The sequence below is a fragment of the Asterias amurensis genome, chromosome 16 (assembly GCF_032118995.1).
Source record: "Asterias amurensis chromosome 16, ASM3211899v1".
NCBI classification, from domain to species: Eukaryota; Metazoa; Echinodermata; class Asteroidea; order Forcipulatida; family Asteriidae; genus Asterias; species Asterias amurensis.
The window spans coordinates 1,759,411-1,771,802 of NC_092663.1; the positions used below are offsets into that span (position 1 = coordinate 1,759,411).

Genomic DNA, 12,392 nt, shown 5'->3' on the forward strand with positions numbered 1-12,392 from the left:
AGATATAAACAAGCTTTATAATTTATGACGGCTGTTTGAGTTATTGAATCTCTGTAATGAGATTGAGTAATACACTACTGGTTAAATAATACAAAAACGACATGAGTCAGCCGTCGGGATCAGCATTGTTGCTCTTTTTAAAGGTGATTCTCGTATTACACAATGGGTGATTCTTGGTGACATTTCGATTGACATTTCGGTCTTTTCAAATGATTCTCCTGACTAGCGCTATTTCCCAACGTCTGAATTTATTTTCCGATGTTAGGTTTCTTCTTCCATGGCTGGACCTTGCAATAAATTTGAAGTAATTTAAAACTGTGAAATGTACTTGAACTGCGACTTGATTTAAAGTAAGACAGATGTAGTAGATAGACTTATTCAAAAACTTTCCTCCGCAGCACAAAAGGCCGAATAACAACAATTTAACAAGTCTCCCGAACCTCCGATTATCTGCTCCGCGGCAGTAGAATAAAGCAAGACAGTTCTCTAAGCACAAACTCTACCTGGCAAGTAGATACACACATGGTGTTACCGCAAACCAAATATACATTGATACCTCACCATGCAATGCCTCAAATCCTATATAATTTAACATTTACAAAAAATACAAACTGAAAATAAATATTTGCACAGCTTAAAACGTCGGTTCAATTTGTATATTCAATATATACAACAACAACATTAACGACAACCAATATTACTAGATGTGATATTTTAAGTTGTAAACACAAATTTTTATAATGACAATTGCACAGTTTAAAGCGAAATGCAGAATATTAGGTTTTAACATAATTATTATGTGTCAATTTAATGACGATTCAAAATTCTTCAAGAGTTTTAACAGCTGGTAATTGCAGTGTTTTTATTGACTCGTTGCTAGCAGGATGATATCCTTCAAGAAATTGTTGCTCCTTCACCAGTCCCCAAGGTGATGCATGTTTACCCCTTCACTGAATATCGGTTATCATAACATACAGTTAGTCCCTCCAACTATTGATTCCATAATTACGTTCACAAACACAATGATGAAGTTAATAAAGCAAACCTTGGTCAAGCCTTGGAGGTCAAGGCGATGTTGATGACCGGTACTAATGGTTGCCATGGTGACTGGTGTCCTCACAGGGGACGCATCTTCCAAAGAGATGCTAAAGACCCCTGGCTATCTGCTACTGTATTTTTTAGAGCTTTTTATGAAGTCCCTGGGGTCGACCGTTAGCTTCGTTGGTTGGGGATCGAGGAAAACAAGGAAAGAGCAAGGTTTATTTGGAATGCTGTTTTGAAGTATTCTTCGCCGTATGGTTATATGCGTGCTTATTATTCTATGCGGATTCGGCATAAGCAATCTAATAAATATTATATAAAGCAACTTAAAAGAACCATGCTGTTATTTGACGATGGGGTCTCAAGTTGTTTTGAATCAACCTTTTTCACATGGGAGTGATGTTTTGACCACTGATGCTTAAACGGGATGATTATTGCATAGCAAGGGGTTGAGGTTGAAACATAATAAACAAATTTGTATAGAAAAAGGGCATTTACTATTCTCCACCTGGATTTCTGAAAATGTTGAAGACTGCCAAATGTCCCCCTGTTTTTATTGTGACACAAGACTCATACTTTTTAAATATAGTAATGTTATGTTTCTCAAGTGTTCCAATGATTGTACCCCGCATATTCCATAGCACATGAGTCATGAGTCAATGTCTTACGATTCCCAAGGAAATTATGAGAACATTCAAATGTGAATGGATTCTCTTCGTTGAGATTGCCTGTAACTGGTTCCCTGTAAACTGCCTCGAGTGGCATGGCCTTTAGACTCATTACAGGTGCACCACTGACAGTGGTGAAGACAGTGAGCGCTATTCTTGTTTTGGTTACTCTCTTTGAATCAAGATAAAGTACGGCATTGGTGAAATCATGAATGACCAATGGCCACTGTGTAAGACTCAATGTGAAGCACTGGCATTGATGGAAAGAGTGCTGTTCCTTTACGGTTACTCTTTTTGATTCAAATTAATATATTTGATTTGCAGAAACAACATAACTGTGTCTACTTTGTAACATGTAGATTATGTTTTTTTAGAGAAATATCTTGCTATAAATTTTAAAACCGCGGAGTAGATTTTCGTGGGTTTTTTTTCCGGGAGACTTCTGAGTTCTGAAAAGAACTGTCCTGTCTTTGTACCTTAAATGCCTGCGATAATACCTAAGCGCATCCATCAAACCAACTTTCGCAATTTCATTCAACCAATTTTCCATTCAATTTTTCTCTCTTGTGCGCAAATTATTCAGCGTTCCCTTTTCACCAATGTATGGCCACTTGCAGCAGGAAGTACAGCCCGAGTCAGGCGTTCTGTAATAGCGCTTCCAGCACGCTGTGTTTACATTGCACATTGGAGAATTTTCCCGCCTCTTGGGGGCCTTTACACAGATAGTCTGTGTTTCATTTCGAAATGTGCATTACGTGGTTGGAGTGTTTTTGGACCATCTAGGTGCAATTGTTAATGTGTAGCGATTTGTTAAAGTGCGTTTGTAATAAAACAAAATTATGGTTCGGGTTTGAAGAAACCCACTCATTTAAAAATTACCAAGTCAGTTCCTCATTTCTGTTTCACAACGGTTATAATCTACAATGTTAAGTTGCAACCAATGATTTTGTAACGCTGCTGACACGACTGTGTTAAAACTAATTTAGAACGCATTCGTTCATTGTAAAATAATGCAGACTTAAAGGAACACGTTGCCTTCGGGTTGCGCTTTGTTGGGCGTTTTTGGGCTATGACAAGCGTTTGATGTAAAATGATTACGGTTGGAAAGATGTTAAAAAAGTAGAATATAATGATCTACACAAATGTGCCTTACAAATGCTTCGCAGGCGTACTATCGTCTTTACCATTCACTAATTATAACACATTAAATGTGTTTTATTGCAAGAACAACTCTTAATAAGTATAAGGAACACCCTCAAACGTGAGATTTCGTGAAATCTGAAGGCAACGTGTTCCTTTAACACAAATATAACGTAATTTCTAGATAATTAGAATCCAACAATGAGATGCCATGTTTCGTTTCCCTCATTCAATTACGATGTTCCTGGAATCTGATTCCAGAACACAACATTCTTGAATTTTTCTCTTCCATTATTATTCTTGTTCTTGTTCTTTATTTGGCCATTAAACAATTACAAGCAGACATTGTGTAAAATAAATATATCATTACAGAAGTAAACACAAAGGAAAACACACCGTAAGGGCACAGGAAATTACAAAACAACCGTCACGTTGATAAAAAAAAAATCCGTATCCTACAATACAAACATTCTATCCCATAAACAATACATCCCCAAGACAGCCAGTAAACACTTCATACTGTAGCTGCGAAGGAACAAATTGGAGAAGAATTCCTAAGTGCCCTGCTCTCATATTCACAAAAGACTATACATATTTGGAGGGATATAAGTATATCGCAGTATGGTTGAAGTACGGAAGCTCATAATGACCCCCATAAGAAGTACTGTCAATGTCTCTCAGCAGTTAAGGTTAACGATTGACAAAGGGTGTTCAAAGGAATGTCAATTCTTCGACCTTTTCACTGCTTTGATTTGACCTGAACTTTTCATGTCTTACTCCCTCGACACCTAGAGAAGAAAAATAGATTATGGAAAGATTGAATCAAGCTATGTCTAATTGCGTTGTATAAACAAAACGACTACATTTTTATTTCCTTCTGAAAAAAACCGCGCTATTTGTTCCTTTTAAAAATCTAGTCATTATATTGAAACTTATTTCAGTTGAAGACTTTTACTCAGTTTTACCTTGCTTTTTTTTATGCCATTTTTAAAAAAGGTTTCTGTCATGGTTTGGGGCCGTCAGTTGTTTGTTGTACTGAAATTGGATCTGAAATTGCAACTTTACTCTGTGTTTATATTTGTATGCCCTTAAACTCTAAGCCCTTTCCTGACCATGATTTATTGCTTCTACAAAATTGAATGTATGACATGAAACAATCATACAAATCAAGGAACACATTATTTCTATATTTCCTAGTATGCCATTTGTTTTCACTTTATTGTTTGTTTGTTTGTTTATTTGTCGTAAACTCTAACCCCCTAATAACTATGTTGTAGTCGTTCTGCAGAATGAAATATATGGCATGGACAGAATCCGAAATCAAATACATCAAAACACAAATCAGTTTTATATTTGCTGGTGTCCGCTTTTAAGATTTTAGGTCTGTACTCCAAACAACCATGCCAAGCATTCCTTAGGGATCTCAGACAAACCCTTGGAGAATGATGAAGTGATAGAAAGAATGATTTAATGACATCAAGAGAGGGAAAAAAAGGGGGAGTCCTAAATATAGTATTGCATTTTATCAATACAATCTCTGCGTGACATTTTGCCTGATTTCACCAAGATGAAAAACTCCACTCAAGGGAAACATTGGGGGGAATTTATCATGTCAGAAAAGCGACTGCCATACTTCAGCTAGAGCAGTCAAAATACATCCAGTCTAACCGAGAGTGAATTCCTGTTGAAATTAATGTTCTAGGAAACACTTTCTCCTAATAATAAAATCAACTTAAAGAGAAGTGCCGACAGCTTTTCTCTTTTAAGTCAAATCAGTTGGTGAAATATGATGCATGAGTTTACCTTTTACTGTTTCAAAGAGCTATATAAATGAACTGTTAACAATTATTCATAAATACCTTAGACAGTTTCGCTATTCCTATTGGTGGAGAGCACGTCACGTTGTGAGCGGATACTCTGCGCTAGTCTTCGGCTCTGGCTTTTATCACACGGCAATTCGACCCTGCCGGTTTTAAACGGTCGTGAAAGAACTAGTCGCTACCCTTTAACTCCCTTAGTAAACTACCGCACTGAAACTTACTAATCTTCTGAAACTTACTGCACTCGGATGAAGTACATCTCACAAAGGCTCTCTATGAGAAACTCCTATCAAAATATCACCTCAAATAAAACAAGCTATATATAAACTTTTCATTTAATTGAAAAAATAATAACAACATGAGTAAGGATCTTCACTGTACTTGTTTACAAAAAGACAAAAGTAGTGTTTTTTCTAAGCAATTAAACGCACTATTTTAGGATGAAAATAGCAAGCTAAATGAACTTTCCATTGATGTATCTAAAAAGTAAAATAACAATTTAAGATAGGATCTACATTGTACTTGTTTACAAACGGACAAAGTAAGTTTTTGTTCTGAGCAATTCTATACACTATTATCTTGACATTATCGTTCGCGACAGACGTCTGTCAACGTCTACTACAGTTGCAAAAACAAAAACAAAAACATGAGAAAGGAATGTACTCTACTCGTTTAGAAATTTACACAACACGAAAACATTTTCTGAGCAATTATAACACTACTAAGGGCTTAAAAAACCTCTACAACCCATGATTATGTACGTTTATAAAACATGTACACGTACTTCAAATCGTAACAACATGAAGAAACAAACGTGCAGAGAACACGCGTTTGAAAACTCGTGCAGGTAATTTGACTTCGCTGGGCGTGGTGACGATTAGTTACACCCCAAGGGAAGTTCGGGCTGCCGAAAGAGATGAACATGTCACCCCAGTGATTCTTGTTAACATAGCGGTGGAGTGGCGTGTCTTAACCGTAGTCCACCAAGCGAGTAAATTAATGCCAAACCAACCGTGATTTCACTCACTCGTTGTCTAAAGAAAGACGGACGGAGTGGTGCAAGTTAACCGTGATCTGAAATCTGATTTAGTTTTGATTGTTGACGCTGCTTCTGACTTTCTATTCCGCATAAGTGAGTCCGAATCATCTTGTACCAACACGCTCAAAAAACACATTGCCTTGGATCGGACGAGTTGGTCTATAAAAAAGCGTTTGAAACCGTTTGTCATGAAATGCATACAGTTGGAAAGATGTTATAAAAGTAGAATATAATGATCCACACAAGTGGCTTTCTGGAAAAGAAAGCCAAAGAAGCAGACAGTCATTTATACACTGTTTTATACAAAGACACCAAATGAACAATTCATAAATATTTAGTAACTTTTTGCACATCGTAACTAAAAGACATATAAACAACATTGAGGTAACTGCTACATCGGTGGTCTTTTAAACTGTTGTCTTAAAATTTACGCGAAAATACTGTGAACACATGACTGTGACTGTTATGCAAAAGGAATTAAAGTATGTGTTGATAAATTGTTCATCTGTTATACAGCTTTAACTCATCTGTTATAAAGCTTATGTGACCCTTGGAATAAGTACGGGCATGAAACGGCAAGTCTGATCATATAGTAGCTCTTTAGTTTTATTGAGATCTGTAAACGGTGAATCTGTTGGGTGAAGACACGCAAAGACGTCAGTTAAGGTCTTCGGCCCAAAACAGAATGCTCATACAAAATATACAATAATAATTACATAAACTAAACTTTAAAAGAATAAACAATGAAACGATAAAACAATACTCACGGTTCGCGCCAAAATTAAGGACGCGACCGCCATCTTGGATTTAAGGCAAATTAACGGTGAAATGCAATATAAACAGGTTATTTCCAATCCCAGAAGCAATGATAAAATATACTAAAGGATCTCCAAAATGTTACATTCAGTAACACTGCTAAGATTATTAGGAAAGGCTCTAGAGGTAATAAATATATCTAAACACCGCAAATCAATAAATAGCTAGCGTGATGTTGCAAAAGCAACCAGATATCCACTAAAGTCAACAACATTCTATAAACAAATTGAGACTTGAGGATAGTGCTTATTACATACTATTTAATCTAAGTAGTAATTAGGAAAACATTTAAATGCAAAATATAACAAGATCTTTACCTGTTGGGTGAAGACACGCAAAGACGTCAGTTAAGGTCTTCGGCCCAAAACAGAATGCTCTTGAACCGGAAAGCAGCCCGCAGAGGGCGCTAGCCATGCAAGTAAAGCAAATGATTACGTAACATAAAAATAAACGTGGGGGGGGGGGGTCGCATCGCACCCGTGACATTATTCCCCCTGGAGAAAAATGTCGTCCTCGGCATGCAACTAACATAACCTATGTTACATATTTACACAATGGAAATTTTACAACTTATGAAAACAAAATGGTGGCAAATGTCTTCCATACCATCCAACCTTTAAACAAAACTCTGGTGTTCCAAGCATTTAGTTAGAACAACAAAAAGGTAAGTATTCTATAACTAAGGAGCAGAACACCAGTAATTTAAATACATCTCTAAATGGTTCCTTCAAAAAAGACTCTGTCATTTTGGTAGACAAAACTTAATGCAGAAGTTAATTACATTACAACTTCAATATCTTGACACATTGAAAGTAACAATTATAACGAAATGAACATAACTCAGAGAGATTTTTTGTTTCTTTCTCTCTATAACAGTATTATTTAAATAATACTTTGTTATCTTCATTGAGTTACAATCAATAATAATACAGTGTATATACAATTGGGGGGGGGGTTATTAGATGGAACTGTGTTCTTGCAGAAGGAGACGCAGACAAGCTTTTCTTCTTGTCTTAGCCATAGTAGGCTCTTTCCACTTGTCGAACAGTCGTCGTCCATTGCATATCTTTTCTTGGCGTGATGTATCTCGTGCTTGCAGTTGTTTGGTTTGACCTATGAAGTCATAGGTAAACCTTGTGGGCAGCTGTCTGTTTCTGATAGGTCTAGGGCTCGGTGGCGAAAGATATACCGTACTTTCAGTGTCGTTCGACTCATCTGTAACATCAATAGTTTGGGTTTCCAGTAACTCAGGGGTAAGTTGCGGTGGTGCGACAGGAGGGGAAACTTCAACGACATTGCTTGGCTCAAGATCTATGATTGGTGTGAGGACAGGAGGTGATAGTGACGGAGATAGTGAAGGAGACATTGACGAAGATTCAGTTTCTACTGGGATGAAGTCTATGTCTATCTCTTCGTCGCTAGTTTCACTATGATCCATGATAGTTGGAACTTTCTCACTCTCCTGATGTTCGTCTGACTCTAACTGGGTTTCCTGATGTGGTTCATCGGCTGTTGTGTTGTTCTCTTCTAGTGGGAGAAACATGCATGGAGTCAGCATGTTTCTGTGCACAGTTCTTTCTCTACCGTCACCGAGGGAGCGGAGGCTGTACACAGGTAGATCTTTGTGCTTTGAAATCACAATATAGGGCTGTGATTCCCATCTATCGGCTAATTTGCATGTGCCAATGAGGTTCTTGTTTTGGATGAGGACTCTGTCACCTAGACGTAGAGGAGCGATGGAGGAACCTCTGTCATACAGGCGTTTCTGCTTCGACTGCGCTTGTTTGACGTAGTCGCTGGCCCTTGTGTATGATTTCTGTAGTCTTTCTCTCAGCTGCTCTACATAGTCCGCATAGTTTGAAGTAGACTCTCTCTGAGTGGAATTGAGTCCAAACATCAAGTCGACTGGTAGATTTGGGTGTCTACCAAACATCAGGTAGAACGGAGCATAACCGGTGGAGTCGTGACGTGTGGAGTTGTATGCGTGTGTCATTATTTCGACGTATTGCTTCCAGTCTTTCTTCTGATTTTCTTCTAATGTCCCAAGCATGTTAAGGAGCGTATGGTTAAAACGCTCTGTGACGCCATTTCCTTGAGGGTGATACGGGGTAGTTCGGCTCTTTTTGATGCCACAGATCTTGCATAATTCTCGGATGAGTTGGCTTTCAAAGTTGCGACCCTGATCAGCGTGTAGTCGTACAGGAAATCCGTAGTGCTGTATTATCTTTTCCCAGAGTATCTTAGCAACTGTGCCTGCCTTCTGATCGCGAGATGGAAACGCCTGGGCATACTTGGTGAAATGATCTGTGATTACCAAAATGTTTTCATAGCCACCTTTGCTTCTTTCCAGCTTGAGGTAATCGATGCAGAGTAATTCCATAGGCTCAGTTGTGGTGATGCTGACCAAAGGTACACGCGTTTTTGTAGACGGAGTTTTTCTTAGGCAGCATCGCTTGCATTGTTCACACCAAGTTTTGATGTCACTTGCCATCTTGGACCAAAAGAAGCGGGTTCTTGCGATGTCGAGCGTTCTTTCGTAGCCCAAGTGACCGAAATCATTGTGGAGTGATGTCATTACTGTGTGTCGAAATTGTTCAGGGAGAACAAGCTGTTCGGCTGTTGATCCGTCATGGGTCTTTCTGAGACGATAGAGTACGCCGTTTTTCCTGTGAAGCTTTTCCCATTGTCTTAGGTACATGAGGCATCCAAGCTTTTCACAACTCCTCTCTGCTCTGGTTGGTTTTCTTCCTTTCTCTAGATAGTGTATGACTCTGGATATGTCCGTGTCACTTCTCTGAGCGGATATGATGTCTTTCTCTTGTAGTCTCGGCAACTCATTTGATGGGAGTGACGTGTGACTCTGTGTCATGACATCGCATCTTGCAATTGGAGGTTCGATGAAGGGAGTTGTTTCGGGTGGGTGACTGTTGCAGATAGCTTGCACGATGTGGGGAGGAATTGTGATTGCATCCTTTTGGAATGACAAGAGACTTCTTGAAGTATCAGCTTGCGATTTGCGAGAGAGTGCATCAGCCGCTCCGTTGTTCTTTCCGGGCTTGTATTTAACAGTGAAATTGAACTGAGATAGTGCCGCAATCCATCTTTGGCCTGTCGCATCTAGTTTGGCAGATGTAGTGACATAAAGGAGAGGATTGTTGTCTGTCAGCACGGTACATTGGTTGCCCAGAAGATAGTCTCGTAGCTTGTCAGTAATCGCCCACTTCATGGCTAGGAATTCTAACTTATGTGCTGCGTAGCGAGATTCGGCGGGGTTGAGTCCTCTGCTTGCGTAAGCGATGACTCTCTCTGTTCCATTTTGGACTTGGCTGAGGACAGCTCCGAGCCCTACTCCTGATGCATCGGTCTGGAGTATAAACGGGAGTGAATAGTCGGCGTAGGCGAGGATCGGTGGAGATGTCAAGTACTGCTTTAACATGTCCATCGCGTTCTGACACTCTTCTGTCCAGATGAAAGGTGGGGTTACAGATGGAGAGGTGTTTTTGGTATTCTTCTTCTTTCGTCTTGGGTCACCAGCAGTGAGCTTGTAGAGAGGTGAGACAACGTGTGAGTATCCTTTAATAAATCTTCTATAGTAGCCAGTGAAGCCGAGGAAGCGTTGTAGTTCCTTGCGATTAGTGGGGGTTGGCCAGTGCTCTACTTGTTGCGTCTTCTCTGGATCAGTACTAATGCCTTTGTTCGAAACGATGTGTCCGAGGTATCTAACTTCTTCTTGGAGGAGGTTACACTTGGACGGCTTCAGTTTCAGACCGTGTTGCCTCAAACAGGAGAACACTTTAGAGAGGCGGTCGAGATGGTCTTCGAAGTTGGCAGAGAATATGATGATGTCATCGAGGTAGAGAAGACACGTGACGTAGTTTTGCTCTCCGAGACAAGTCATCATCAGACGTTGGAATGTAGCTGGGGCATTTGCTAAGCCGAAGGGCATCCGATTACATTCAAATAGTCCCATGGGGGTAGTGAACGCTGTCTTAGGTATGTCTTCGTCTTCCATTTGAACCTGCCAGTAGCCTGATGTGAGATCTAGAGTGGTGAAGAGTTGAGCATTTCCAAGAGCGTCCAGTGCTTCATCGATGCGAGGGAGAGGATATGCATCACGTACAGTTTTGCTGTTCAGGCGACGATAGTCAATACATATCCGCAGTGAACCATCCTTCTTATGGGCTATCACTATCGGTGAGGCGAATGGACTGTTACTTCTGCGGATGACACCTGCTTCTTCCATGGCCTTGAGATGATCTTTGACAGCTTGGTATTGTGAAGGAGGAATTCGGCGGTGAGGAAGTCGAAAGGGTTGATTGTCTATGAGTGGGATGGAGTGCTTCATCGTCGACGTACATCCAAAGTCCAGGGGACTGGATGAGAATACGTCAGAGTAATTCTGAAGGAGACTCTCTAGCTGCTGCTTTTGTGACTCGCTGTCTAACTTCGCTTTGGATAGGTCAACAAGTGGTGTATGTTTAACATCTCCTGGACTTTCATGGACTTGGCTCAGCTGATAAGAAGGAGAAACATCTTCGTCTTCCTGTCTAGCTTGTAACGTTTCGTAGTCTTCATTGAGTGGTAGATCATCAATGCGCTGGATGTATGCTAGCTGTGCGAGTTTGCAGTTGCGTTTGATGGTTATGGGCTTGGCGGAGATGTTGCAAAGTCTCACGGGTACTTGGCAGTTAGATTCAACATCTGTGACCAGGTTGCTAACTTTTAAAGATGAAGAGCTTCGAGGAAAGTTTTCAACTACTGCAGTGTACGGACCTTTGCCAGGGGGTGCCTGACAAATGATGTCTACTTCTTGGCCTGCTGGTATCACTCGGGGGTATCGGCCGATGTACCTAGCGTAGCCGATGGTACCGTCGCTGTGGCTACCAGGTTCTGAAGCAGAAATACTGTTGAAGGCTGCATACCATGCAGAGCTCTTCGGAGGCAGGAACTTATTACTCTTTGTCACTTGATGGTCTCTCTTCACTGCTCTGATGACATTAGTACCAATGAGGACTGGAACGTTTCTACGGTAACTGTCTGCTTGTACAACAAATGTAGGAACATCCTTGTAGACGACGTCCATTATAGTGATGGTTAAAGGGATGACACCTCGGTGAGGAACGCTGTGCCCACTAGCACTTTCGATGGAGACTTCTGAAGGAGAAATTTCCATGTTCTGGAGCTCAGGGTTTTGCCTCAAGATGTCTTCCGTTATCGACGTGATCTGGGAGCCAGAGTCTATTAGGGCAGTGTAGTTCACACCATTAACGTTGACGACGTCTTCGTTTGTTGGACCAATCAATTGCTGGTGATGGAGAGGTATGTTACCACCGTGGCATATTGAAGACAGACGTGGTGCAGTGTTTGAAGGAGAACTTACTACTGGGCTCGCTGATTCCCGGCCTCTGACGGCTTGCCCATTGGCCGTGGGCCGTTGGAGTTTAAAGGGGCACTTCTGCATCCTTTGGCAATATGACCTTCATTGCCGCATCTGTGGCAGTAGAACACTCGTTGACCAGAGGCATGTTGGTCTGTTCTTGGTTGCTGAGGTCCACGTGGAGTTTGATGAGAGATATGATCTACCCTCAGAGCTAGTTGATGGACAGTGGCGAGAAGTTCTTGTAACACATCATGATCGGTAGTTGGTTTGGGGCTCTTGACATCTGGCACTTTCGGTGAGGATTGCTGATATGGAGGACGAATCTGCTGCAATTGTTGAGCTTGAAGCTTGGTTCCTGTCTTTGCAGCTGCTGCAATCCTAGACTCTCGTTCCAGTTGACGAAGTTCAATTTGAAGTTCCCGAAACGTCATATCTCTGGGCTTCATCGGTGCGAGTCTCTGTGTAACTTTCTCGTCTTTGACGCCTCT

The 12,392-nt window shown here is 40.6% G+C and overlaps 1 protein-coding gene across 2 annotated transcripts in view; it reads left to right on the forward strand.

Moving 5' to 3' along the window:
- The window catches only part of LOC139949281 (secretin receptor-like), a 163,032-nt gene that overhangs the window by 77,059 nt on the left and 73,581 nt on the right, over positions 1–12,392 (forward strand). The window lies entirely within an intron of this gene.